The sequence below is a fragment of the Lissotriton vulgaris genome, chromosome 3_2, assembly GCF_964263255.1.
Source record: "Lissotriton vulgaris chromosome 3_2, aLisVul1.2, whole genome shotgun sequence".
NCBI lineage: Eukaryota > Metazoa > Chordata > Amphibia > Caudata > Salamandridae > Lissotriton > Lissotriton vulgaris.
The window spans coordinates 75,386,175-75,412,319 of NC_141690.1; positions in this window are offsets into that span (position 1 = coordinate 75,386,175).

Genomic DNA, 26,145 nt, shown 5'->3' on the forward strand with positions numbered 1-26,145 from the left:
ACTTTACTACTCCTAAACTGAGAAAAATCCTAATTTTAAGACTTTCAGTATTCACAGTAGGCATTTAGGAATCCTAAAGTTAGGAGTCCTAACTTTACTACTCCTAAACTGAGAAAAATCCCAACTTTAAGGCCTTTTGGTATTCACTGAAGGCATTTAGGAGTACTAAAGTTAGGACTCCTAACTTCTGTGAATACCAAAATGAGTAAGTGCCTTCTGTGGATACCAAAATGAGTAAGTGCCTTCTGTGAATACCAAAATGGAAGTAAGTTTAGGATTTTGTCTTAAGTTAGTTCTGTGAATCGGGCCCTCTGACTTTAATAAATTACAGATTCATTTTGGATCACACAGGCGTGAATTGCCATCCTGTCTATTTCTAGTACTTGCTGATAACAGACAATACCGCCCAAGTCAATATGTTGTTTAAGGAAATATCAAACATCACAGACAACAGAGCCAATGTATTTAGCGTTAAATCAGAAAACGCACAATAAATCTGTTCTCTAGTAGGTGAATATGAGACCATCACACAACAAGCACGGGGTCAATCGAGACCAACCTCAATCATTTATTATATCTAACAAAAAGAGAAGTTAACCAAAGGTAACATGCATCAACATTGATTAGATAACACAGGATACAAAGAATTCCAATAGGTTCGTGAATTTCATTAAAATCCACTTTATGCAAGAGCAACTAAAAATGAGTGTAACATTTGTATTCCATCTTGAAGAAATGTGTCATACACTCACCTGGTCCCAACATGCTGATACTATACTGCAGCCGATGGTGGACTTCCTATCCCGCTTAAGGACAGCGCATGTCAAGGAACCAAAACCTTAGATCACACACTGTCCCCCGGAGGGGTTGAAATAAAATAGGAAAAGAGAGACTTGCAATACTGGATCTGCTCATCAGCACTGTGATACTGTGCAATTGGATTTTTCGCTCCAGAGACCTTCTGTGTCTGCAAGGTAGATAAGCACTGGACCAAAACCTCTGGTTTTCATATGACGCACTACCCAGGAAATACCAAGTGAAGGCAGTTATCATCAGTACACTAACAGGCCTCTATTTACAATGGTACACTCAAAAGAGAGGGAAGAGGGTAACAGACTCACCTACTCCAAACCCCCAGTCAATACTTTTATACACCAAAAGGAGTAGGGAGCAATAAAAAAGAGGTCTGTGTCTTGTGTCTTGTGGTGGCATGTATTGCGTGTCATAATATTGCCCTCACTCACACAATTGTGTGACATACTTCATCATAGGGATGCTACAAAACACACCGGTGCAGCCAACGCCTGGGGTGGAGCAAAGGGATGGAGAAGACAATACAACACTAAAGAGAAACAATATTTTCAAAGGTGACTGGGAACACAGGAAGTGAAAAGTGCAGAGTGGTGTAGGTTAAAACTAGCCCAGAGGTGTCGCAAAGTCTAAACTTTGTTCCCGGACCCTCCGGCCAGGGTTAAAAACGTGAATGATGGTGGTGACTGAGAGATGTAATGTGCTCCTTACACCCCTCCTTACTGCCAAGTGGTCAACATGTTTCAGCCATGTGTATTTGCCCCTCAATTAGGGTCATGCCGGCCTTCTTCAGGACTCTGCCGTTCCCAGTGTAATGGGCGACACTCTCGCCTCTGTTCAGGATGAGAGGGTGTCAAAAGCCCTAATCCTGTTTCCGAGGGACTTCCTCAAAGGTACTAGTGGAATTTACTAAAAGGAACAAATGGATGGAGGACATGACAAGAGAAAGGAAATTAGGAGAAATTATCTTACTTAAGTTTCTGCAGAGGAAACAGGCGCTCTAGTGTAGTCTAGCTCTCTAGTGTGGTCTAGCGGGACCTCTGTGTCTCTGCATGTCACACAATTGTGTGAGTGAGGGCAGTATTAGGACACAGAACACATGCCATCACAAGACACACATATTTTTTTTATTGCTCCCTACTCCTTCAACTCTATATCCAAAGACCATGCATTAAGTTCGGTGTACAGCAGCAGTACAACATGAGAGCAGAATAACAAAAATCACAGATTGGAGTGTGGGAATGTAACCCGGTATACTGATTCTGGTACAAGGTTCATACGTACATCAAACACTTAGAAGTGCTTTAACTTAGCACTACTGTTCATCAGAGAAAACAGAGCTAAAGTCTTTAGTCCTTGTGCAATCACAATTTTAGTGCCAAGGTTGCATGAAGGATCTGGAGTATAAACACACAAGAAGCGCTTGAGTAAATCACAGAGAGGGCATGAAGAAAAAGTCTATTGTTTTGAAAAACGTTGATAGATTTGTCCCGCGTACTACTATAGGAGGATTAGTCACACTAAGCTGATATCAAGAACTTAGCCTAGTTCTTCCTCTTGACTGAAGGTCAAAGAAGATCTCGAGGCTTTGACTCAGGGAGTCGCAAGGGGTCCAGAGTGGCTGTGCAAGAGGCAGAGGGGAGGAAGACATCAATGAGCGGGAGCCACAGGAACCACCAGTTCACTTGGACTTGAAAGAGACTGGAGCACTTCTCGGTTAAAGCAGGATTCGTCAGGTGAATGGGAAGGGTGACGCTTGTGTCTCGCAAGGAAAAAAAGTCTAAGCCACGACCCGGGTTGGGTGGGGCATTTACCCTCATGAATGTTTACCAGATGTAGCAAGATCACGTGTGGCACATTATGTTATGTTAGTGAATTTTTATAGCGCACAGCTAGCCCAGCAAAGGAAAGTCCCAGCGCTATTGTTGCTGACTACAAGAAGACCATGGAGCAAGCACCTAATGCCACTCAGGCGGGGAAGAGATTGGTTTTAATGACTTTGCGGAATTGGGCATGATTGCTGATGCTCCTAATGCTCACAGGGAGCAAATTCCAAAGTTTTGCTGCAAGAACGTGAAAAGATCACCCTCTTGCTCGGACCTTCCTCATTCTTGGGAAAACAGCCAAGTGTTGGCCCCTTGAGCATAGGCAGCAAGTTGGTATGTAGGGCGAAGGAGCTTCACCAGAATATCATGAGCCTGCAGATTCAGAATTCTGTGAGCGATGTATAGGGTTTTAAACTCAATCCTTTTTGCCACTGGCCACCAGTGCATTCTATGAATGGCAATAGTTGTAGAACATATTCTCGGCAAGCCAAGTAATGTCCTGGCGGATGCCTTTTGCACCCTTTGAAGGCGTAGAGTCTCGGCTTTGTTCATCCCCAAATAGAGTGAACTGGCATTATCCAGCCTAGAAAGAATACTGGCATGGACGATGACCAGCCGCATGGTGGGTTAAATAAAGCCTAGCAGTGGCTTAAGCCCACGTAACTTTCCAAAACAAATCCCTGCCTACCACTTTGGTTTGGGCCTGAATGGTAAGGGCGGAGTCCACCTAGACTCACAGATTTTTTACTGCCTGCTTAGGGACAGGTGGATGGCCCAAAGTAGGTGGACACTATTGTTCACTCCTCAGTGCAGCATCTTTCCCTACCAGCAGGATCTCTGATTTGCTTGCATTCAGTTGGAGACAATTTGTTGTCATCCAGTCTGCTTTGACTGTTAAGTCCTCCATAAATGTAAGCGTGTCCTGCGAGAGATCATTAGATAGTGCCATGATTAACTGCGTGTCATCAGCACATGACACCACAGGTAGTTCTCTGCTCCTCCCCACTGGAAATAAAGGTTGGATTTAAACGTTGAATAGGGTGGGGCTGGGAGCCGAACCCTGGGGAACCACTTGCTGGATGACATGTACGTTGGAGCTGAAAGAGGGCACTGATACTTGAAAAGTTATCTCAGAGAGGAAGAAAGCAAACCAGCTCAGAGCCAGGCCTCCGATACCTACCTCTCTCAGGCGCTGCAACAGGATCTTGTGGGACACTGTATCGAATGAAGCGCTCAAGTCTAGCAATATCAGGGCAGATGTCTGCCCGGCATCCAGTGCACCCTTAGATGTTGAGTCACAGCCAGGTGCACCATCTCCGTGCTGTGATGGGGCAAAACTCTTTTTGTCACGGGTCAAGCAGGTTATTGCTTTCAATGAATTGTGTGAGAATAGAATTAATATAGGCTTCAGCAATCTTGGATGCAAAAGGAAGAAGAGAGATGGGACGATAATTCTCTGGTTCAGAATCATCTAATGTGGCATTATTTAATAGAGGAATCATCTTGTCCAGTTTCCAGGCCCTAGGGACAACCGCCGTGGACATGGACATATTGATCAACTTGCAGAACGGGGAGAGGAGCAAGAGCAGGGATTTAAGAAATTGATCAGGTTAAAGGCATATGGCCGTCTGGAAGGTTCTCAAACCCTTGAAGATAGCGCATTAGAACACTAGCTTTGGCTTTACAGAATGGGCAGGAGCATCTTGATGATTGGAATCAAATAACAGCAAACAAATATATTGTTTTTGCTTGTACAAGCATAAAGAAAAACAACACCAAGGCCCGGGTAACAAAGAGAATGTCGCAGGGATTCCGTGCTCATACAGAACTGTTCATAGAGACTTAGAACCTCAGTGAATTAGGGTGTGCCAAAACTCACCTTAGTACCCAAAATCCCCTACCAGACTAGCTACAGTGTCTCATTGGTTATCACAAACTCCCAATGCTTAGACAAACCAGAACATGGACTTAGAACACCTCAGGTAACGTGGAACACATGAACACTCTTTCGTTATACAATCATTTCAATCCAGAACAAGGAGTAAAAGGGGACACGTGCATATTTGAAATGTTTATTCACAAATGCAGTGTTCTCAAACGCAGTATCTTAGCTAATACAAGCAAACATATTATAAGAAACAAAGTAATCAGCATAGTCACTAGTCCATAGAACACAAACGGTGAAAGCATGGTATTATGCTAAAACGAATAGGGGTTAACAAACCTAATTGTCACCCTCCCTAGCTAGTAAATTATTTTATATCTAAGAAGTTCTTTCTGGGTTTTAGCAGGGCGGCCCCATACCTCAAGATCCTAGTGGTAAGGGATCACATCATCAGCCACCAGCTCTCTGCATGCGAAGCACCATCAAGTGTGTTTGTATGCTCTTGTGCAAAGCAATATAAAACGCGCCTAAAGCCAGAACCTGGCCGCAGCTGCATGTATGTTATGTCTAGGAAAGTGCGAAGATCAGACCTCACAATAACCACTGTTTTGAGATATCCTTGAAGGTTTCTGCACTCACTGTATAGACACAGCTCGCCAAGCAAGGCTGATATCAGAGTAACAACATATTATTCTTGCATGAATCAAAACATTCTACTAGGCTCAAAGCTAAAGCAACTGCTATGCGTCGTGTGCAAAAGCAGCAGAAAGGTAAAATGGCGTTTAAACTCCTAAACAGCTCATGCTAACTTAACACAGCATACAGGCAATATATATCTATATGACAAGAACAAGGCTTGTTCTGGGGGATGCTTGCAAATACGTAGTGGAATCAAAGGTTTTGGGGAACATCAGTCATAGTATCATAGTGTGCCATGAAATAGCGACATGGGTAATACAAAATGAGCTCTGCATGCTAGACCACAACGGAGGGGCTGCAGAAAGGGGTCGGGAAAGCAAGGCAGCAGGAGGGGTCATGACAGTTTCTACCTGCAAGGAATCGCCTACAGGGTGTGGTTTGTCTGGGTGACGGTCATGGAAGGACTGAACCAGCATAAGGGCACAGGCATTGCTGGCTGGTTACCAAACTGCTCTTCAGGACCAAACCCTTACCTAGCAATCAAGTAAAATAAGCGTTCATTCTCTCACATAGGATCAAGGATTCTCTGTACCTCGAATTCCAAAAGGACCATCCAGTGTTATAGTTGAGGGAGGAGGAGCAGAACAGATCTGGGCAAAATAGGACTTCAACAGAGTCACATGAATCACTGAATGAATGGGTACATATTCTGGCAACAGTAATTTCACAGCTACTAGGTTAATGATCTGTTTAATAAAAAAGAGGAACACACATATCTGGGTTGTAACTTATATGGACCCTGCAATTGCAGGTGTTTAGTGGACAGTCAAACTTGCCCTCCAACCTTGTAGTCTGGCTGTCGTTGTCGATGTCCGTTAGCATATTTTTCCATACTCAACTTAGCCTGATACAATTGTGATTATACCTGCTGTTGTGAATCATCCAGATGTTTTACAAAGTTTTGTATGGCAGATAAATTTTCAGAGAGCATTATAATATTTTTGGGTAACATAAGTGGATGCGTACCAGTTAAACAATAGAAGGAGAAAACCCCAGTTGCGGAATGTGTGTTATTGTGGGCAAATTCAGCAAAAGGTAACAAGGATTCCCAACCCGCTCCTCTGTCCATCAATTTGTGGTTGATAGGCATATGAGAGTGGAGCTTCATGTCCAAACGTAGACACACAAGTACAGGATGCCTCCACATACATGAAACCTGATAGCAATCACACTGAGAAATGTTCCAAAATATTGAGAATCATACCCTGTGAAGCCATTGAACACAGTATAATAACTGAAGAGGACAAAAAATACCTGATTACAATTTCCCTAAAAACACAAAGCATTCATAAGATACCTAGAATATATAAGGATGTACACTGTCCCCTATTTAGATCAATTGTGTCTACAAGAAATTTCATACATGAACCAATTGGCAGGTACCTTGACCAACATTTCAACCATTGGTTTATAATGGCCATTATAGATGACATTATCACTTTTTGGAAAGGCTCTGTAGATCATGTCGCTATTAACATTGACTATCCCAGAAATGTCAAAGACTGAATAGGTTATACTCACGAAATCAGGGATAAACAAATAGTTTTCCTTGATGTGTAAATCACCTTGGAAGATAACAGTTAAAATACCAACATCTTTAACCACATCGATGCTGATGACGAGCTCAGCTCGTCATCAGCTACGGCGCTCGTATGCTGATGACGAGCTGAGCTCGTCATGTAACGCGGTAATTCGAAAAAAGCCGCACACAGCGGGAAAAGCCGCCGCAGCGATACGGTTAATATCAAACCTAATGACAATACTCCCTTCTACACTGCAATACTTTTCATCAACACTCTTTGAAAATGCATTTATCCTTTTCTCAATTCTTACGTTTAAATCGGATTACCTCTAACCCTGAGAAATATGAAGAAGGGAAAAGCATGATGGTCAATAAGTTTCTACAGAGGGGTTACCGCAAATAAATTGTCCAAAAGGCAGTTGACAGAGGTGAAACCAAAGAAAGAATGCAATTATTGATAAGTAAAAAGAACAAGAGTGATTTCACAAGAATCGTCTTTGTATCCAAGCATTCGTCTAGAAGCATCCTAGTGAAACGGAGAATTTTGAAACTTTGGACTATGCTTCAGACAGAAAATGACATTAGTGGTATTTTCAAACAGATACCACTATTTGCTTCTGAGAGATCCAAGAATCTGAAGGAACAACTTGAAAGCAGTTCAAATGATGACATTGAACAGAACGGCAGCTCTAAATGCAAAGGCACTCTTGCTTGTCTTAACTGTAGCAATTATAATAACAAGATCAAAGGCACAGAAACCACTCATGTATCAAAAGGGACCAAAATCAAACTACGCAAGACTGTCTCTTGCGACTCAAAAAATGTGACTTAATTTCAAGGGTCCCCCGTTTTATGGTATCCCACCACCTTGGCCGTTTTACATACATATTCAAGTATTCGCCACTATTCCGGGTCTACATTTTATCTTATTTTATTTAATTTTATTTCACAGCCAGAATCTCTACTCGTAACACTTTTATGGGCTGATCCCATAAGCGCTCTCGGTAAACCAATCTGGTATCTTAGATTAGCTAAAATGGCCAGCATGTTGACTTTTAACCCCTGTATACTACATGCAGTGTTTATTTTGAAGATTGCATACAGATCACTGGCCCCTCTTGTTTTGATTTAAGTTGTCGCCACTCGAACAAGTGTAATTGTTCTTCTTCTTTTGTTTATATTTTTTGTTACAATTCATTTTACACTTTAGTAATTTATGGTTAATGCCATCAACTTCCACTGTCTCGTCACCATTCCCATTACCCGAGGCGTCTATTACAACTCCCAACAAGCATTTACAATGCAATAGGTCTCGCATTTGCAACAATTTAATCTATCAGCATTGTAAATGAAAATGCCTCCTATTTATCTGTTTTGCTAACTAAAACATATATAAAAGGCATTGTCATTTACGATGCCAAAAGTAGTAATTTTTTAGTAGTTATCTTTATTGCATGATTTAAAAAGAACAATGTCAATAGGATTATAAAAGCTGTTAGTGGGATCTAACTTCTCGTTATGCAACGTTTTCCACCAGTGCAGCAGGCACTCCTGTGCTATAACAGGTCAATGCACCTGTGGCAGAAATTCGCATTATTCTGCAAGTCCTAATTTAGAATCTTGCCAGAGCCGGCTCAATCAGTGTCAAACTGAGTAAATTGAGGGGAGTGAGGATAACGCCCAGAACTATAGTGTAAAGGGACAATTTGTTTTTGTGTTGTGTGCTATACAAAAAGTTAAAATACTCCCAAAGGCAGGGGAGTTTGAAGTGTAAACAGGTTAGTGGAGCAGCCAAATGTCACCACTGGTGCAAGAAGGGTGTGGTTTCAAATTCAGTGTGTAAACAGCTCTGGGTGTGTGTGTGATCCAGCTGAGAGCACCAGGAAGGTACCTGTGCGTCACTAAGTGGCATTTCTTAAAGATAGTGGAAGGGTCAGTGTCAGCCAAGGCCCTAAAAATACCCAAACAATGACATGGAAGTGTTCGTCATCAGGGACGCCATGTACCAGTCCTGAACGTTCACTTAAGCACACAATGCATTCTGGGAGCGGTAACTCTGGCTCACCAATGTACATTTTGGGCAATTGATTTTTTCACTACTTGGCACTCTTATTTAACCTCTATTACACAGCTAAAAACAATTTGTGAACAAAAATATATTTTATTTACATTCAGCAAAGGTATCAAAATTAATTTTCTCAGAGCTTAAGAACCGTTCTGGATCATTGACTGTGATACTTATGCCACGAAAATAGCATGGCGGTATCTAAATTGATTAGCATATGGGAGAATATAACCCATAATATGCTGGTCAACAAAGTAGATTAGATTAAAAATGCTGAGGCAGATTTATGTTGCCTGACGCATCTTTGCAAATCAGCAGAGATGCGCCAGGAAAGATACGGCACGCAAGTTTATCCTTGCGCCACCCATGATGCGCCGCATTTACAATGTGGTGCACCATGGCGCAGGAATAAACAGATGCGTGTTAAATCTAGGGCGTGAAGTTGGCGCAGTGCTGAAGTTGTATTGCGTGAGGCACGCAACTCCAGCACTTTTCCAACTTGCCCTATCTGCAACGTGGTGAGTCAAGCCTTATGCCTGCTTCAAGGAGGCGCAGGGTTTTGACGCATCAGCGTTGGTAAAGTGACTCAGTGAAATCTTGTAGATTTCACTGAGTCACTTTTCAGGGGCGTTCCTGCGACGGAACGCCCCCCGTGCGTGGAAACGCCCACATGAACCCTGACGCAAGTTTCATGTGGCGCAGGGCCTTACACTGTGACGCATCTCCATAGATGCGTCACAATGTAAGTATGTCGCAACGTGGCGCCTAGTTTACGCCGCAGCTGCGTCACAGAAGTGATGCAACAGCGGCGCAAAAGTGGCGCAAGTCCCACATAAATCTGCCCCGCTGTATATACTTACAATTACATTTTCAAATATCATCTTTACAAAGTAAAAAAGAAAACATAAATGCTTAGATAAAACCATGCTGCAGGCAGTTCCCGTAAGTGTGAGGAGCCCTTGTGTACAGAAGTTAAAAATGTCAGTTTTAATGTACTGGACCCCCTCCCAGCAAGTGCGACTGTGATCGCTAGCTCCTGTAACAGGTGCACGGACGAGCGAGTATCAAGAGCCATGCGCAGGTGTGGTTGTAGAGGAAATAACGTATACGATTCGTGCAGGCGATTGAAGAAGCTTTATCACCCTTGTCGGCCAATCGCTTTAACTTTAACGTGCCATCCTAGTCAGACTTAGAGCCAGTGAATAAATCTGAATGTTTTTGTTGATCCTGGAATAGGGAGACAAATTTGGTTTTCGAGTTTTCCCGCTCCATCCAGATAACAGTTAAAATAAAGGTGGGTGACCCAATAAACCCTTGCGAGCTTGGGCTGAAATATGTTTTAGAAAAAGGTGCTTGCAAGGGAATTGTATTTCATTCAAATTCTTAAACAGAAGGTTGGTCTACGAAAATTTAGTACCACCTTAATTAATTCTAAACCTGTTTGTGTCTAAATAAGAACTTGCAATTTACAAAAGAGGTAATCACTCATAATGACAATAATCAATATAGAAACTGGTAATCACTCAAAATAGAACAAGCTACATGGGAAGTAGAGTTTATAGAATATCTCTTTATATCAAAAAATCATTTCAAAGGGTAAATTGTCTTAAAAACTGTGCAAATGCATCAAGATAATACAAGTGGACAAGACATAGATTAGTTGATTCTTGAGAACCACTTGCGTTGCAGACCACTCTTTACTAATCAATCACAGCTAATCTTGATATATATACAATGATGATGCTGTGACGACTTGATCGAAAAAAAGTGAAAGATGTGGACTCATGTGTCGACGTTTTGGCCTTATGCTGGACAAATCCTCAAGGCTATCCTCAGGACTTACAATCTTTTATAAAAAGAAACCCCTTCCTGTAAAGGATACAATAATCATATTGCCACCTTATGCAATAAATTTTTTTATAACAATTCATAACCCGTGTGCTCACTAACCCAGAAAAAGAAAAAACGATCTATCTGGTGTACACTACTGTTGTTCTCTTTGAACTTAATCGTCTCTTGACTATAACTAGGATCCATATTATTAGACGGATGCCTAACAGAGTGTGCAATGTTCAATCACATTGCACCACATTCCTTTTAAATCTCTAAGTTCTATAACCTTGCAAGTTTATACAAAGATCCATCTCTTTGTATAATCATATGGAATCAGAGCTTATTTGAGTCTTTAATTGAACGAGTGAATTACAAAAAAAGTAATTGTGTGGTTATAGATATACCACAAAAGAAAATGAAAATGCGGGACTGTAGCCAGACCGCGGTCAAAGTAATTGCAGATGAGTACCGTTATCGAATCTAATTTATGTCAGTTTGAATAAGGCAGAATAATAAGAGTAATACTAATATGCGCTCTAATGCAATGCCAGAGGAGCAAGGGTAATATATGCTCGAGTACAACAAGTGCAAAACAGAATCTTGCATAGTTTTGAACTTAAAGATTTAAAAGGAATGTGGTGCAATGTGATTGAACATTGCACACTCTGTTAGGCATCCGTCTAATAATATGGATCCTAGTTATACTCAAGAGACGATTAAGTTCAGAGAGAACAACAGTAGTATACATCAGATAGATCGTTTTTTCTTTTCCTGGTTTAGTGAGCACACGGTTATGAATTGTTATAATGTTTTTATTGCATAAGGTAACAATTTGATTATTGTATCCTTTACAGGAAGGGGTTACTTTTTATAAAAGATTGTAAGTCCTGAGGATGGTCTTGAGGATTTGTCCAGCATAAGGCCGAAACGTCGACACATGAGTCCACATCTTTCACTTTTTTCGATCAAGTCGTCACAGCATCATCATTGTATATATATCAAGATTAGCTGTGATTGATTAGTAAATAGTGGTCTGCAACGCAAGTGGTTCTCAAGAATCAACTAATCTATGTCTTGTCCACTTATATTATCTTGATGCATTTGCACAGTTTTTAAGAAATTGTACCCTTTGAGATGATTTTTTGATATAAAGAGATATTCTATAAACTCTACTTCCCGTGTAGCTTGTTCTATTTTGAGTGATTACCAGTTTCTATATTGATTATTGTCATTAGGAGTGATTACCTCTTTTGTAAATTGCAAGTTCTTATTTAGACACAAACAGGTTTAGAATTAATTAAGGTGGTACTAAATTTTCGTAGACCAACCTCCTGTTTAAGAATTTAAATGAAATACAATTCCCTTGCAAACACCTTTTTCTACAACACCATCCAGATAACAGCCTCTAGGATAGTCTGGTGCACTCACTTATATCCAGATATTAATAGAGCGGGTCTTTACAAAGAGTTTACCTTTGCTTCATATCAGGACAACAAATGTGCACCGCCCTCGTGTGTTGATGCACGTTTGCCCCTCCTCTGAACCCAGTAAAGAAAGTGAACACGGGAGTAAAGAAGGTGAAAGCACACCATGCGCGCATTCTGCTAGGACGCTGTAATCAGGGCCGGACTGACTACTGGGCGTTTTGGAATGCTGCCAAGCTGGGTGCTGATTTCACTGCGGTGGCGGCTGATTTCTTTGATGGAGACCTGTGTGTGCTTTGAAATAAACAAAGCAAAACAAATTTTGTTCAGCACACGCAGGTCCACATCAACAAAATCAGCCCCCAGCTCAGCAGCATTCCAAAACGCCTGGTAGCCAGTCCGGCCTTGGCTGTAAATACACGAAACGCCCAGGGAACTCTTCATAATGCAATGCAAAGCAGCGTGCTGTGCTCGTACAGCATACACGTGCACATGCCCTGTCCGGGCAGGCACACTGAAGGAAGTCAGGGAGAGAAAAAACCATGCTTCTCTCTGAAATAAAAGCACGCATTTGGAAGCCGCGCCAATAAGAAGCATGGGTGGATCTTCCACACTCACTTTGCAAGCTAAAGCCACGACAATAGATCTCGCCTAGATCGAGCAGCGCATGAGTTGCGTCGCTAGACGAGACCTAAAAAGCGCTCTTCTAGGACACAACGGAAAATTCACCCAAGCGGTTCATTTCAAGCTAGACAGTTATTTTTCATCCCAATTTGGAAATGGGGAGTGTAATGTGTGGGATGTTTTTTGTTTTATTTCATCTTCCAGTAGAGATCTCCTTTTCACCCATAATGTTTATCTCCTGCCTCAAATGGTGTTGCAACACTAGTTACGTATGGTGTTAGCAACAACGCTACATACAGTTTAACCTTTGACAGCCTTATCATCCTTGTTGAAACTCACATATACATTTCTAAGAGTGGGATATTTAGACCCATTTACCCTATATACTTATCTCTGTGTAGTGTAAAAGCAAACAGATGCTCACTTGAGGGGTTGAAGCATAAGATGGCATGCAGGATAATAGCACTGCACAGATTATGCTCACATATGGTTCTTTCTAACTGATGTGGTCTTTAGGTCTTTACAGATGTGGTCTTCAGGTGACATTTGTCGATTCTGATTGAGCTTCTAACAACTTTGGGCAAACTGAGGTACTTCTTATATTATTTCAAGATGGTGGCGGTTTGGGGCCGCACACACTAAACATCATGTTTCAATCCTGTCTCTGTCCCAGGGTTCTATCCACAAATCACCCTAGTCCGGACTGTATCAAGTAGTAGACAGAACCTGGGATCCTTGTACCAAGGAAGTTAGATCAGTCACACGATTTTTTCCAAAACAAGAGGATTTTGCTTTTTCAGTGATATTAGACTGCTCTTTTAAGACCCAGAAGGCACACTTATTTTGTACAGCCCTACACTCACAATACATACTATTTTTTTACATCTTTATATGTTTGTTTATTTATATTCATTTTATTTTTATCTTCATAGGATTAATGTTGTGATCGTTCTATTACCATATTTCTGCTTGTGAGCCCATTTTTTGCAAACCATACCTTCAGTAGGTTTTATTAACTTGAGAATGAGTGAATATCTTTGATAACAACTGTGTGACTTGTTTGTTTTCAATAAATCGTTTTGACCTTGGTCCACTATTTTTATTCCATGGCTAAAGTCGTATATATTTATGTTTTTCTTCTAGAAACATTAAACCCTGATGGAGGGTTAGAAAGTTTAAAATGAATTTGGATTTGTTACTCTTTAAATGACATTGAGCGTGCTGCAACATCAACTCGGCGATGCAGGGCGCACAATGTAAATTGTTTTATTTATTTATTCATTTATTTACTTAACTCCGTTCCGTCATATGCCGGAGTTTACTACCCCCCACACTTCCCCTCACCCACCTCACCGCCAACATCACTCCCTCGGCGAGCCGCTACTGACCGTTGTATGTCACTAGAGTCATGCTTCTAAGATTCCATCTGGAGTGCACAAGACCCTTCTGCCTTTGGATCTTTTATATGTTACAGCTAATGTATGCAGACTAAGGGGCAGATTTACGTTAACTGGCGCATCCCCAGGGATGCGCCAGTTAATGTGCGCCACAGTGCGCCACAGCTCCGCCAGCCATGGTGCGCCGCATTTAGAATGCGGCGTACCATGGTGCAAGACAGGGAAGATGCGTGACGCATCTTTTGGCGTACGGGCGGCGCATTGCTGGAGTCATGTCGCAAGTGCAACATGACTCCTGCAATGCACAGGGGCCACCCCTACATTGCATGGTGTATCACCCTTACGTCTGCTTCAAGCAGGCGTAAGGAATTGACGTAGAAAGTGACTCAGTGAAATCTTGTAGATTTCACTGAGTCACTTTCCAGGGGCGTTCCTGCGACGGAAGGCCCCCCTCTGCACCGGAACGCCTACATTAAACCTGACGCAGGTTTCATGTGGCGCAGGGCCTTACACCGTGACGCATCTCCATAGATGCGTCACGTTGTAAATGCCTCGTTAGGATGCGCCACGTTTACGCCGCCTTGCGTGATGCAACAGCAGCGTAAACGTGGCGCAAGGGCCTCATAAATCTGCCCCTAAATACCTCTCAACAGAGTAACTTTGCACTTTTGGCACCATGCACAGCAGTTCAATTAACACCATCTTCTTCCTTGCATCGGTTACCTGCTTTAGCTGCAAAGCTACGTATTTTTGAGTAAGGAAGGGTTTTAACTGCACTTGCATTGTTTTAATACAGGTATAGCATGTGTACTTTTTAGGCTGAGCCTGGGCAGCGCATGTGCTGAGCCAAGCTGTATTGTAGTATCTACTTGAAGCCCCGCCCACTCTGCCCATATTTGCCATTGGCTTCTGTCATTATAATTCGTAAATGATGGCCTTTGATTTATTATTAGGCTTGTTAGTCCCTCCTTTAGTACCGCCTTGTCTTCATTTGTAACCTCCCACGAGGACCGGCCCTTTTACTTATGTTGTTACACAGTACGCCTTCTTTAGTCTGTAAGCACTATTTTCTTTAATGAGTTTCTTACTGCAGGAGGGTCAAGCATTTGGAATGCAATAGGTCTCGCATTTGCGAGAGTTTAAGCCGTTGGCATTGTTAATTACAATGCTTTTTATTTATGTTTTAAAAACTAAAACATAAATAAAAGGCATTGTCATTTAAAATGCCAATAGCTCAAACTCGCGTAAATGCGACCCCTATTGCATTGCAAATGCTTGTATATATTATACTTTCCCAAAATATAGAATATTTTGCATTCTACAGTTGTCATTTTAAGAATTGATTTTCAATGTATTAGTTTTACCATGGACACTTTTAGAAATGTCTCTTTATTTGGTTCTCTCATAAAATCCTGGGCCCACCTCTCATAAAAATAACTTTGTATGAAAAATCTATTTCATTCATGGGTTCGTTTTCTGTGCTCAGTGTCTGTAATTTAGTGCACCTCTTCTGATCGATAAAGTACTGTCCCTCGCCACTCAAGGTTTTTCCTAGCAATTGCAATAGCTTCACGGTATCCTCTTTCTTTCATGAGTGTGACACCGACAGCTGAGAAATTGTTGTGACGCAGGTTTTCTACCCTCAGAAAGATATTCGTGAATAGCAAAATAAAAAAATCTCTCAGTTGAATCACAGTTCTGCCAGTTCAGTATTTGTCCATACTGCTTGCCAAGGATGTGCTGCAGCATTACATTGCAATGGGAGACAAATTGAAAAGTCTTATCATGCCTTAGAACATAAAAATGTGAGGTGCAATGAATAACCCTATATATACAGTACGTAATAGGATTGTAGACTCCCACTCAAAAGGCCGAATACAAAGCCAGCCATAGCATGCTTGCAGAGCAAATGCTAGAAAGAGGACGAGGAAGTGGCCTGAAAATGTTATATAGGCTTTGCAGATCTTGATACAGGCTTTTGTATGTCACCACTTTTGACATATTTAATGAACACCACACTTGAATGAAACCCTGTAGCTTCTTATGACCTTTGTTCTACAACTTTGCTGTTTGAGTTTGTTTGATGTTATCTTGATACATATATATATATATAAACCAGTCTTTCCTTTTCACTATTTTGCCATGCTTATCATTACCCCTGTAAAGTTTGTAGTATATCATGCAACTCTCCTTTTTTTAAGTTGTCATCTTGTAGATGTTCCCATTTGAGATATTATATTTATTTTTCATATGTAATAAGGCTCATCTTTTATTGCATTATTTTTAGTGATTGTAATGATGTGTGTGTTAGATTGTGGTTATGTGTTCATGTCAGCGCTTGCGAAGTGCATTGCCTTTTAAATGTGATAGTGCATTGTCGTGTTTTATATATAGAATTTTAAGATATTTATAAATAGTGTCTACTTCGTGGACGAACGTTTGTTTGTGTGCATGCTCATGCACATGTCTATTCTTCAAATATGCACTTTTTTGGATGTGTCTTTGTTACCACTTATACATGGTTACCCTTCGGTTAGCTTGCTTGTGTATTACTTTGTTTCAGAGTACAACTAGTATCCATGGTCCAGGCCCATGGTATTATGCAAGAACGGGTTGCCCTTTCATCACAAGATCCTAAGAGTTGTATTGTGGGGCCCCAGCACCTGATTTGGGTTTGGCAGTGGGTAGGCTGGATAAATGAGAAGTAGATGGTCCTACATGTGCCATGAGAAGTTAACGGCTTACTGTTGTACAAAAGATGATTTATGGTCAGTGTTAGAAATGAGGTTTCAGGTTGGCTAGGGTATGCACCTATGCCAGGCAGAACCTACCACTCCAGTCAGGGTAAGGTATTTACACACACAAGGTAACCCCTGCCCACCCCCTTGGTAACTTGCCAGAGAAGTCCGGCTTATCCCCGAGACAATGTGTAAAGCATTTGCACAACACACACACCAGTGATACACTAGGCACACCGTAAAACGAGACTCCACACAAGGTTATATAAAAACATCCTTTGTATTATACCGAAAACACATTAGACCACAATCACATAAATCACTTTGCCAACTAGGTGATTGTCATAGATCACAAATCACTTTGCCACTAGGCCATAGTCACAGCACTGCATAGGTCATAAAGCAATTGTTATGAACATACCAGTTGGTGCATGTACTTATAAGTCACCTATATAACACAAACATAATGAAAAAACATTACTGTACCTATGAGGCAGCTCCTGTAGCAGGAACACATTTTTAAATGACATCACATTTAGGGAAATAAAGCAAATACTCATAACGGGCCCATAGCATGAAAACATCAGGGCATGAAAACAAAATGCAGTAGTTACGTTCGTATAACCCACTATATATCATTTTACATAAATCTCCCATTTATAACTAGTCAGAATATCAGAAAGGCCGTAGTATGTAGAGCACATTAACTCTTAACATCGCTAAAATCCCAAGCACATCTGCAAGCCCAACTAGAGGGACCCACTGTGACCCAAAGGTACATAGTAGGCAGCAGCCCGCAATTGCACTGAGGGTCCACTGCTGCTGGACAATACGTCAGAGACCTCTCCCGGTCTAGTGTGATCGACTGGGGATTGGGCCAGTACCTTCAGCCTCCATGCGCCATTTCCACCACAACAACAACAATGCCTCCAGCGCTGCTGTTAACCACCGTGATTCTGACTGGGGTGTGTAGTGTCCTGGCCACACAGAACACTGACTCTGGTTCAGGGTTGACATTAGCTCTTTATTCATGTCTTGCCCTCTTAACTATCTCCTGCAACTGCCCTTTCCCGGGTATGGCTCCTCCTCTTCCCTCGTCCCTCCCTCATCCCGCCTCCTCTGCCAAGGAGGTCTTAGTGCCCAATGTTTAATGTTAATGCATCATTACATCTCCCCCCTTCTTAAGAAATGAAATAATTCAGTATGTTTTGAACATATAACTAGAAAAACGTCACATGGTTACAGTTCTTCAATCAGACGACTCGGTCTCTTAATGGTTCGGCGGGGACGAACATGGACATCCAGACAGTCAGGTTCTCCTCCATCAGGGATCACTCTCGCTGGCTTGTTACTGGTTTCAGTCTCACTAGGTCTCATTTCTCCATTGACGGGACCAGTCAGCAGTTCTTTAACTTTAGGACTGCACTTCTGAAAGTGTGCCACGTTCCTGGTGATTCTCTTCACATCCGATTCAGCAGTGATCATGGTTCCCTTTTGTTTGGTGACTACCAGTGGAGTTTCATGATAGCGACAATCTGTTTTTTTTGCTCTTCTTGTTTTACTAGTACCCAATCACCTTCTTGAATCAAGGACGGTGCAGCTCTTCAACGGTGATCCGCATATATCTTCATTTTGTCCTTTTTGAGTCGATCAGTGGCAGCTATGTCATCTTGTTCAGAGTCTTGTGATACTGCTCCCTCATTCCAGTCAATCATGGGTATTCTGGTGCGCACCGGCTGGCCCAGCATTAGAGTCGCGGGGCACTTACTGGTGGTGTAATAAGGCGTGTTTCTATAAGCTCGCAAGACTTCATTCAAAACCATTTGAGTGTTTTTCCGCGACAGTTCAGGTTGTTGAATGGCTCTCTTTAGTGTATACATAAATCTTTCAACCATGCCATTGGCCTGTGGCCACAAAGGTGTAATCTTGCGACGCTTGAAATTAAGATGCGTGGCAAACTCCGTGAAATCTTGACTGTTGAACGGAGGTCCATTATCCGTTTTTACTATTTTGGGAATTCCCCAGGGCAGCAAATACTTCATCTAAGACCAGTATTGTGCTGGACGCTTTGATTGATGCAATGAGTTGTGCAATAGGAAAGCGTGAATACTCATCCATGATAACCAGAATATATTGTCCGGATTTCAGTGGCCCAAAGAAGTCAACCGCAACATGCTGCCACACACCCTCTGGCAATCTGGACATTTGCAGAGGTGGACGAGGATCAGGTCGACTGACTAATTGACATTGTGGAATGTCCTTCAGTGTGATCTCTACCATTTGGTCTGGTGGATACTATGACTCTGTGGCCTTCATGTGCCAGATTAATGATGCCTTGCCGTAAGTGTCTTGGGATAACTATTCAATTGTCTCGTAGGAGCAGGCTATATGTGGCTACCTACAGTTCCTCCTTCATGTGCTTGAAAGCAGCAAGCTCATGTCCGTCAATTGAACTGTTGGGAGGGTTGACATCTAGGTGCCTCCCGTCATTGTTGCGTATGCGACGCTTTACGTCTTGTAATGTGACATCTTCAAGAGTGGCATCCAGGGTGGCTTCTAGTGGGACAGCTGGTGGTCGGGCCTGATCTACCACAAAACATACATATTCCTCTGCCACGGATGGTCTACACTTGGTTGTGTTCTTGGGGTGTCTTGACATGTAGTCGGCAGGGTTTTCTGCTTTTCGGGGCTTGTGCATGATCGTGTATGTGTATTCTTGGAGGCGAAGACCCCAGCGTTCTATTCTCGGTGGCATCTTCGCTCTAGGATTGCCAAAAATAGTATGAGGGCCTGATGATCGGTGATTAGTGTGAAATGTTTTCCATATATAAATATGTGGAAATGCTCACAGGCCTACACAACAGCCAGGCTTTCTTTCTCCGGCTGAGAATATGCTTTCTCTGTCTCGGTCAGGCTTCTGCTTTGACATGGTGATGCGTCCTCGATGGTGGAGATGACCTTTCGTGATCTCTCTGTTTGTCCTTCCTGTAAGTTCCACATACATTCTCGAAGTGGTTCTCCCCACCTCACTTACTGCATTTTTGACCCATAGCTGGGCATCCATCGGGGTGGGGGAAGTCATAGCCACAGCAGTAGCATTTGAGATGACGCTCACGCCGTCTGTTGTTTCGACTGGAGCTGCGGCGTCGTCGTTCATAGGTTGCTGTTGCATTCTGGACCGGGATGACCTTGGCTTGACCGGAGAATATTACGGGACTGAAGCCTGAAAGCTTGTTCACGCTTTTCACTTCTCCCGGCTTCCATATTTTTGGCATGTTCTTCAGCCTTTTCATGCACCCATGTCATCTCTTCGATTTCGTCCAGCGAGTAGCTTTTCTTTACCAGTTTCCGTCGCAGTGATTCAGACTGACAGCCTTCGATAACTCTCAGAAGAAGGGCATCCTCAGTCGAGAATGAATCAAATTCGCAATACTGTGCCAACCATATGAGACATGTGATAAAGGTGCACATGGGCTCTCCTTTTTCTTGAGCAGCCAAGTTAAATGTGTATCTCTCATAGTCAATGTTCCTTTTGTGCAAAAATTTCTGATTCAACGCTTCACACACATCCGTATAAGATGCTATATCAGCTGCAGGTAGTTCCTTTATGATTTGGCAAACATCTTTTCCTATTAAGTTCTGTAGCGCTATCAGCTGTTGACCGGCCTCCATCACGTGCAAGCCCTTCATGAAGTCTTCAAAATCATCAACCCGTTCCTTCCAGTGAAGACCCATACCTCCTCCTGTTTCGAGAACCAAGAGTTCAGGTGGACGCAGAAATGACACTCCAAAGACCCCCGTCTGTCCACCATTGGCTTGCGTCAGACCTGTGTGATGACGTGGTGAGTTAGACATGGTGATGAAGTGGCCTTTTATCAAGTCCATCCACCAGCTGAGAAGACAGCTCCCTTTGTTGCTTCCGACGAAGCACACTCCAAATCCTTACTAGACGTACCTGACTTGTGAAAGCTTTATTCAACCAATACACAGGAGAGCACACTCCAGCTGCATTTGAAACTTCTCATTTGGCTTTGACCAATGCTTGATGATTTTCCAGCTGTTTGGTTGAATTTATCAATGCTAAATGGATTTCTGGTTTTTCGTTGAACTTGCCAATGCTTGATTATTTTCCACTTGATCAATTGACTTTAACAATGCTTGATGGAGTTCAGGTTTTTTTTTCAGTTGAATTTGCCAATGCCTGATGATTTTCCACTTGATCAGTTGAATTTGCCAATGCTTGATGGATTGCAGGCTTTTTCGATGTATTTACCAATGCTCGATGAATTGCAGGTCATTTTCAGTTACATTTACCAATGCTTGATGAGTTGCAGGCTTTTCAGTTACATCTACCAATGCTTGATGCCTTGTTTAGACACTCACCTGACTTCAAAATGGCCACCGGGACTTCCTCGCAGGGGATTGGTGCAGGCGCCTGACTTAAAGATGGCCGCCACGAACTCTTGCGCCCCACGAGATTTGGTCTTCTCTACACCGGCAGCAGCACCTCCAGCCACCGGACTTCCCCAGCAGCCGGCGAATGAAAAGGAACACTCACCCCCAGTTATTTGGCTCAGGAGCACGCGAATGGCGTGGGCTCCCAGATCGCTCCTCCACATGTAGCAATGCAGGACCTCCGCGATGTTTCGGTGTCGGGGGGGTCTTGCAAGTGCCTCACACTCTACTCGCGCCGCTCCAACGCCGGGGGGGCTCTCACTTCCCTTAAACCTCCAGTGAGCCAGGCGCAACCAGGGTAGGCACCCGGAACGCGACGCACTGATAAGAGCACGTACGGGGTAGGCTCCTGAACCGCACCGGGGAACTCCTGTCCAGGTGCTCCACACGCTCGCATCGCCCTTTCTGGCAGCAGCACTCACAGGGCAAGCACCCACGACGCATGGGTTGCAGCCACTCTCGTCTCCAGTTGTAGTGTCCTGGCCACACAGAACATGGACTCTGGTTCAGGGTTGACAGTAGCTCTTTATTTACGTCTTGCCCTCTTAACTATCTCCTGCAACTGCCCTTTCCCTGGCATGGCTCCTCCTCTTACCTCGTCTCTCCCTTATCCCGCCTCCTCTGCCGAGGAGGTCTTAATGCCCAATGTTTAATATTAATGCATCATTACAGGGTGCGGACGGGTCTGACCGTAACCTCTAGTGATGTCCGCAGACCGCTCCTAACAGCGGTAGTGGCTCCAGACCAGCATCCGCATTCTTCTGAGACTCGGGCAGGGCCGCACCTTGTTGCAGAGGGTTGCTAGGCAAACCTTTCCATTTCAGGGCTGCATTGGGAGATGTTGATGCAACTCCTTCTTCCCATTGCTTTCCCAGCTGATGCATGCACCATCTATGTGGTGCAGCGAAGAGGTCAGGACCAACGCATCCTCCAGCGGTTCACCTTAGCAGCCCTCACAGAGTGCTCAACATGTGCTACTGGTTGAAACACGATGGAAATGGCCCCAAGAGTGACTCAGGCGGGCAAGATGGCAGCTGTGTGAAACGCTGCAGAAGTCACCTGTCCTACCACTGCTGCCTTTTGAACTAATTTAAAGAGGAAAAGCATGATAATGGATTCAAATGGTCGGAAAACTTACCTAATTAGTCCTGACACTTTGGACGGAAAGCTGATGAGTTTTCTAGCAGAAGTCGCTATTCGGACTGCGTGGGTTCTAAAACTCCTTAAGCTGATTGCGTCCGATTTCAGATGCGAGCTGCTCCTGAGGTTTCAAGGGGCACGCCAATACATTGTGTTAGCAAAAGGAACGTCTGCCTCTTCCACGGGGAACTTTGTTGCTGCTGTAGTCCACATGCAGCCAAAAACGAAACTGCTTGGAAAAGATCTCAGCACAACCGGGGGAGCAAAAGGAATATCGCAGAATCGGCTTGCTGCCACGGAAGCGAAAAGCCTGAATCACAGCCTGAATCACAGCCTAGGGTCAAGCGGCAATCTACAGGCCAGCCTGAACAATAATGGTTCTTCCAAAGTGGATTTGGGGGGAATTGAAGCTGGAGAGCAAAGGACTGAGAGGGTTACCAGACCCAAAATGCCAACTGTACCTGGGATGTTTGCAGGGAGCGGGCTCCAAAGCACATCAGGAGTGAAAAAGTGAAAAACTCGAATAAAGGTAAAAGCAGCGGTGTCTTAAAAGCTAACAGGGATTGCTTCAAAATAGCAGCTTTGACGGGAGGGGCGGCAAACATTAATACTTATAGTACAAGTGAGAATGCCTCAGGGACAGTGGAATCTGTTTAGTCAGATATTTGACCTGTTATTACCTCTCAGAACGATACAGAAATACAGGAAATAGTTGAGCAAGTGCTTCAAGACAAGAGCATTTTTCAAAAGAGGCAGATAATGATATGCTACAAGATCTAATGGTACTACCTCATACAGCAACTTTGGAAGCGCAAAAAGGAGTTTTCTACCAAGTGGATGGCGGATCCTTAGGCACGCCTGACTGTGAAAAATTCTACTCGCTGACTGATGAATCGGAGCTATCTAACAAGCGGTAAAGTTGGATCAGATGATGACTTTACTGAGGAAGATAGCGGTAGCCCTCCTATGAAACCTGACACCCAAAAATGTATCCCAATTAGAAGAAAGAAGAAGTGCTCAAGGGCGTCTGGTAAGGACAGGGGCTTTACTTCAGGTAATAGCCAATTAAGTCAGCTGAAATGGGACTATTCTGCCTCCCATTTTGAGGTAGTAATGGAGGATCAACTTAAAATACAAACAGAGGCTTCTGAAGCCATCTTGGAAAGTAGCGGCGCAGTTGGGGGACAGGCTCATCATACATCGATGGAATTAATATATGCTACACTGAAACAGATGCAGGCATAAGCACGTCAGGAGCACAAGAGTGCCCACTTAGCCATCATAAAATTACAGGGCGCAGTGCGTAAGGTGAAACTGAAAAGGCTTGTACAGAAATCTGAGAACGCACCACTGTGATGGAAGAATGTGTTGTTCAATTGGAGGCCAGTGTGGAAACCTCTGTTAACTTTCAACAACCAATGAAAGCATGATGACCGATGTCTCATGGAAACTAGAGGACTTTGAAAATAGACAGCACCGGATTAACCCCCGACTCCTTGGGATTGTAGAAAAAGCAGAGGGGGACGATATACGTGGCTTTACTTTGAGGCTGCTTAAAGAGGCCTTCCCCGAGCTAACTCATTGGAATTGGGAGGCGGAGGTTCAAAGAGTGCATCGGTTCCCTATGATGCTTAAGAAGAGGATAGGTCAAGATGAGAAACCAAGAGCTATTCTCATATTTTTGGGCAACTTCCTCCTCCGACAATCTATAATTGAAAAGGCTAACCTGATGCAAGGAGGACGGCAGCGGGTCACTGTTTTTTTTACTAAGCCGGACTTTTGTCACACCACGGTGCGGAGGAGGTGGAAACTACGTCTTTTAATTACGCCATTTCAGAAGCTAGGATGTGAAGTCTTTTTGATGAACCCAGCTAGACTTAAAATTACCTGCAAAGGCTCAATTAGAGTATTTTCTTCAGAGATTCAGGCTCAGGAGTATTTACAGGAGCTTGCAAGGAATTGATTTATGCTTGAAACTTGCAAGACGTTTACAAATATGGCAGTTTTTCTTTTCATATTTTGGGTTTTTTCATATGTGGTGGGAGGGGACTAGGGGTGCATCGTCATGCAGGAGGCATCACAAGGGTCTGTGGACCTTTTTGTCTTGTTGAGGGAGAAGGGGAGGAGGGTCTGGGGGGGGCGGTAGAAACCAAAGAGAGGCAGGGAGGTAAGGAGGAAATTGTTGCACGAAGGGGGGCACTGGGTTTTCTTAGTTTGGTATATGTGTTTATGGTGTTGTTATATATGTGGGAACTACTGTTTATTCTATAATGAGGAAAATTAGAATTGCATCTATCAATATATGTGGGCTAAACGATCCCCAAAAAAGAATTAGCTTTGATACCCAATTTTTGAAGGCAGATATATTATGTCTACAGGATACTCACATTGAAGGCTGTAGGAAGGGAGTTTTAGAGATGGTCAGCCACCAACTTATTGCTAACACAACACAAGATACCCAAACTAAAGGAGTGGCAATTCTGGCTAGGAAGGGAATGGGCAGCTTCCCACGTACACTTGTAGATAAAATGGGAAAATTGGGCTATTGTGCAATTTAGCCTTGAAAACAAAATGCTTACTCTCTGTTCAGTGTACGGCTCAGTGCTGGATGATCCTGCACTTTTTGATTGGTTGAAGGAGGAGCTCGTGGGGTGGCCTCTTCCTCTGATCCTGTGCGGGTATTTGAATATTATTATGAGTTGTCAGATCGCCACCCGCAGGGAAATGTATCACGGTTGTAAACCCAGAGTTTTTGAATCACTGGCACAACTTAAGTCATTGCATGGGCTAGTAGATAAATGGGCAGTGAAAAAGGAGTTGGAACCTGGGTTTAGGTATTTTTTTGCAACTCACCAAACGCATGCAAGATTGGATTACTTTCTAGTGTCACATGAGCTTTTACGTTACTGTACAATAAGTATGTTCACTAAAGTTATGTCAGAGCATTACCCCCTGTTGTTAAATTCTGATATCAGGACCCAACCCTTACTGACATGGTAGTCATTTAACAGGGCTCTATTAACTGAAGAGGGGTATATACAGGAACTGGGGGAATGGATCCCTAGGTTTATTAAAGAGAATATAGGAAGTACTAACTTAGACATAGTTTGGGATACATTAAAGGCAGGGGTCAGAGACAAAACATCACTGTACGGTTCCAAAAGAAAGACAAAATCCTCCTACAGACTTTGTATGAGGTTTTGGCTAAGGCAGAAGATGAGCTAATTGAGATCCTGACGCAGGATGCCATCCGGTGATGGCTCAATCAAAGATTATTATGGCTAGTTCTGCCATCACTGAAATTGCTTTTAACAAATTGGCTGGGAAATATTTGGCCTGGAGGAGTAGGGTCTATGAGAATAGTGAGAGAGTGGGTCATATGCTGGCTATACGTACCAGGGAAAAGACGGTCCAAAACCCTGGTCAGGGAAACTAGACATTCTGCTGTTGGTTTGGTAAATGAACTGGGAGCTATCCTCGGTGCATTTTAACAATTTTATCAAAGATTATATAAGGAGGATACTCTGGCCGGGGATCAAGAAATTGAGGATTATCTAAAGGGGTTAAGCCTGGGTCAGTTATCTAATGAGGAGAGATACAGTCTTGATGAGCCAATAACATTAGATGAGGTAACTGAAGCTATAGATTCTATTCCATCAGGTAAAGCGTGGGCACTGATTTAATTCCTGGAGAATTTTATAAAAAGTTTAAGTCTCAACTATCAGCA